The sequence below is a fragment of the Dromiciops gliroides genome, chromosome 1 (genome assembly GCF_019393635.1).
Source record: "Dromiciops gliroides isolate mDroGli1 chromosome 1, mDroGli1.pri, whole genome shotgun sequence".
Taxonomy (NCBI): Eukaryota; Metazoa; Chordata; class Mammalia; order Microbiotheria; family Microbiotheriidae; genus Dromiciops; species Dromiciops gliroides.
The window spans coordinates 754,149,087-754,153,507 of NC_057861.1; positions in this window are offsets into that span (position 1 = coordinate 754,149,087).

The following is a 4,421-nucleotide window of genomic DNA, read 5'->3' on the forward strand; positions in this document are numbered from 1 at the left end:
TGCAAGCAGCCAGAAAGAAATCATTCAAATATCAAGGAGCCAAAGTCAAGATAACACAGGATTTTTAGTAGCTCCTACATTAAAGATCAGAAGATTTGGAATATGATATTCCAGAAGGCAAAGGAGTTCAGATTACAACCAAGAATTACCTATCCAGCAAGACTGAACATAATCCTTCAGAGAAATAATTGATATGCAATGAAATAGAGGATTTTCAAATATTCTTGATGAAAAAATGAGAGCTAAGAGCTAAGCAGAAAATTCAATTTTCAAATACAAGACTCAAGAGAAGTATAAAAGGGTAAACAGGAAAGAGAAAAAATAAGTTATTCAATTAGGTTAAACTGTTTATATCCCTACATGGGAAGATGATACTTGTAACTCTTAAGAACTTTATCACTTTTAGGGAAGTTAGAAGGTGTATACATAGAAGGACTTTGATGAGATGATATAAAAAAATAAGGGGTAACAAAGAGGACTGCAGTGGGAGAAGAGGGAAGGGAGAGGGAGAATGGGGTAAATAATTTCATATGAAGAAGTACTAAAGACTTATCAGAGTAGAGGGAAAGAAAGCAGGACAGTGAGCATTGCTTAAACCTTATTCCCATTGGATTTGGCTCAAAAAGGGAATGTTATGCACACTCTGATGTGTGTAGAAATCAATCTTATCCTATAGGGAAGTAGGGGTGGAGGGAGACAAGAAAAAAGGTGAGGTTCAGAGAAGAGTGATCGATTGAGGGAGGTGGTGGACAGAAGCAAAACTGTGGTGAGTTGGGACAGAGTAAAGGGGGTTGGAGACAGACAGACAGAGAGATGATGAGATGACAAAGCAGAGGCAGAGGCAGAGACAGAGATGCACACACACAGAGTATAAATGGGGAAAAACAGGATGAAGTGAAACACAGAGTAAGTAATCATAACTGTGAATGTGAATGGGATGAATTAATCCATAAAATGGAAGCAGATAGTATTAAAAATCAGAATCCTACAATATATTGTTTACAAGAAACACATTTAAAGCAGAAAGACACATACAGAATAAAGATAAGGGGCTGGAGCAGAATATATTATGCTTCAGCTGAAGTAAAAAAAGGCAAGGGTAACAATCATGATCTTAGACAAAGCAAAAGCAAACATAGATCTAATTAAATGAGATAACAAAGAAAACTATATCTTGCTAAAAGGTACCATAGACAATGAAGTAATATCAATACTAAATGTATATGCACCAAATGGTATAGAATCCAAATAGACCATAAAACTGTACTAGTGGTGGACCTCAGCTTTCCCCTTCTCAGAACTAGATAAATCTAAGAACAAAATAAACAACAAAGAGTTTAAGGAGGTGAATAGAATTTTAGAAAAGTTAAATATGATAGATCTCTGGAGAAATTTGAATGGGGATATGAAAGCATATACCTTTTTCTCATTGGTATATGGCACCTACACAAAAATGATCATTTATTAGGGCATAAAAACCTCACAAACACAGAAAGACAGATATAAAATCATCCTTTTCAGATTGTGATACTATAAAAATTATCTTTGGTAAGGGGATTTGGAAAGATATATCAAAATTAATTGAAAATGAAATAATCTAATCCCAAAGAATGAGTGTGTCAAAGAACAAATCATAGAAACAATCATTTCATTAAGGAGAATGACAACAACAAGACAACATACTAAAATTTATGTGATGCCACCAAAGCAGTACTTAGGGGGAAATTTCTATCTCTAAATTCTTACTATCGATAAAATAAAGAACACATCAATGAATTGGGCATGTAACTAAAAACTTAGTAAAAGAACAAATTAAAAATCCCGAATTAAACACCAAATTGAAAATCCTGAAAATCAACGGAGTGATTAATAAAACTGAAATTAAGAAAACCATGGAATTAATCAATAAAAGTAAGAGCTGCTTTTATGAAAAACACACACACACACACAAATAAATAAACCACTGGTTAATTTGATTTTTACAAAGAAAGAAGAAAACAAAATTACCAGTACAAAAATGAAAAGGCTGAATTCACCACCAAATGAAAAGGAAATTAAAGCAATAGTTAGAAACTATTTTGTCCAATTGTATGCCAATAAATCTGCCAACTAAGTGAAAAAGATGAATAAATAAAAATATAAATTACCCAGGTTAACAGATGAGGAAACAATATTTAAATAACCCCATCTTAGAAAAAGAAACTGAATAAGCTATCAATGAAATCCCTAAGAAAAAATCCCCAGGGCCAGATGGATTCATAAGTGAATTTAAAGAACAGGCACTTCTAAGACTATAGAAACTATTTGGGAAACTAGGAAATGAAGGAGTCCTACAAAATTCCTTTTGTGACACAAATATCTTGCCGATATCTAAACTGGGAAGAGCCAAAAGAGAGAAAGAGAACTAAAGACCAATTTTCTTAATGACTATTGATACAAAAATTTTAAATAAAAATACTAGCAAGGAGATTACAGCAATATATCACATGGATCATATACCATGAGTAGGTGCAGTTTATACCAGGAATGCAGGACTGGTTCATTATAGGAAAACAATCAACATAATTGACCATATCAATAACAAAACCAACAGAAATCATATGATTATCTCAATAGAAGTGGAAAAAACTTTTGACAAAATACAGCCCCCATTCCTATTAAAAACACTAGAGAGCACAGGAATAAATGGAGCTTTCCTGAAAATGTTAAGCATTTTCTAAAGCTATCAGCAAGCATTATCTGTAATGTGGATAAGCTAAAAAAACTTTCCCAATAAGATCAGGGGTGAAGCAAGGATACCCATTACCACCACTATTATTCAGTATTGTACTAGAATGGTTTTGTTCTGGGACACCGGTTATTATTCTCCATCAAGTTGAGTCACCATCTATTTTCCAGGATTCCCAGACTCAAGGCTATAACATCGCTTTTCAGAAGAGGGAGCTAGTTTTCTTCCACATCCAGCTATTTAGGAGAAAAACAGCCACTGCTATTTTGAACACTTCTCATTTGTATTGTCTGGGGCATGGAAAGAAATCAACCAATTTGTGCCTTTGGGAATGAGCAGTAGCAGCAGCAGCAGCAGCAGCAGCAATAACAATGGCTGATCACACTTTCACTGCCTCATAATACCTACGGAGAAGCAATGAGATATAATGAATAGAGAGAAAGACTCAGACTCAAGAAGACCCAAGTTCAAATCCTATTTCAACTCATACTGGCTGTGTGATCCTCATTCACTCACTAAACATTGATCAAATGGCAACTATGTGCCAGGGATACAAAAAGAGTCAAAAGACAGTCCCAGTCCTCACTGAGTTCACAATCTAATGGGGAAGACAACAAGCAAACAAATATGTATAAACGAAATACAACCAGGATAAACAGGAGATAATTAAAAGAGGGAAGTAACTAGAATTGGGAGGGATTAAGAAAGGCGACCTGTAGAAGAGAGATTTGAGTTGGGGCTTAAAGGGAGACAGAGAAACCTGGGTTTCCTAGTAGGCAAGGATGAAGAGGGAGAACATTCCAGGGATAATGGCTGGCACCAAGAGATGGAGAGTCTTGTTCACGGAGCAGTCAGGATGCCAGGGTCACTGGACTGAAGAGTACTTACTGGAGAGTAAAGTAGAAAAAGACTAGAAATGCATAGGAGGGGACCAGGTTGTGAAGGACTTTGAATGGTAATCAGAGCATTTTATATTTGATCTTGGAGTTGGTAGGGAGTCACTGAAGACTATTGAGTAGGCAGATAACATGGTTCAACCTGCATTTTAGGAAAATCATGTTGGTGGCTGAATGGAGTATGGATTGGAGTGGGGAGAGACTTGAAGCAGGCAGACCGACTAGCAGACTATTGCCATAATCCAGGCATAAGGTAAAAGGGCCTGCAGCAGGGTGGTGGCAGGGCTAGAGGAGAGAAGGGGGCATATTTGAGAGATGGTACAAGAGTGAAATTGATTGGCCTTGGCAGTGGATTGGAAATGGGGGTGTGTGATGTAGTGAGGAGTATAGGGTGACTCCTAGGTTGTGAGCTTGAGAGACTGGAGGGACAGTGTTGCTATCTATAGTAATAGGGAAGGTAGCAGGAGAGGATGCTTTGTGGGAAAGATGATGGGTTCACTTTTGGATAGGCTGAGTTTAGCATGTCCACTGGACCATCCAGTTCAAGATGTCTGAAAGACAGTTGGTGGGATTGGAGGCCAGCAGAATGGTTAGGGCAGTGATGAATAGACTTGAGATGGTAGTTAAACCCAGTGGAGCTGATGACGTCCCCAAGTGAAGTAGTATACAGGGAGAAGAGAAGAAATCCCAGGACAGAACTCTGTGGGACACCTAGAGTTAGAGGGTATGAGTTAGATGAGGATCCAGTGAAGAAGCAGTCAGAGAGGTAGGAGGAGCGCTGACCCCAAAACCTAAAG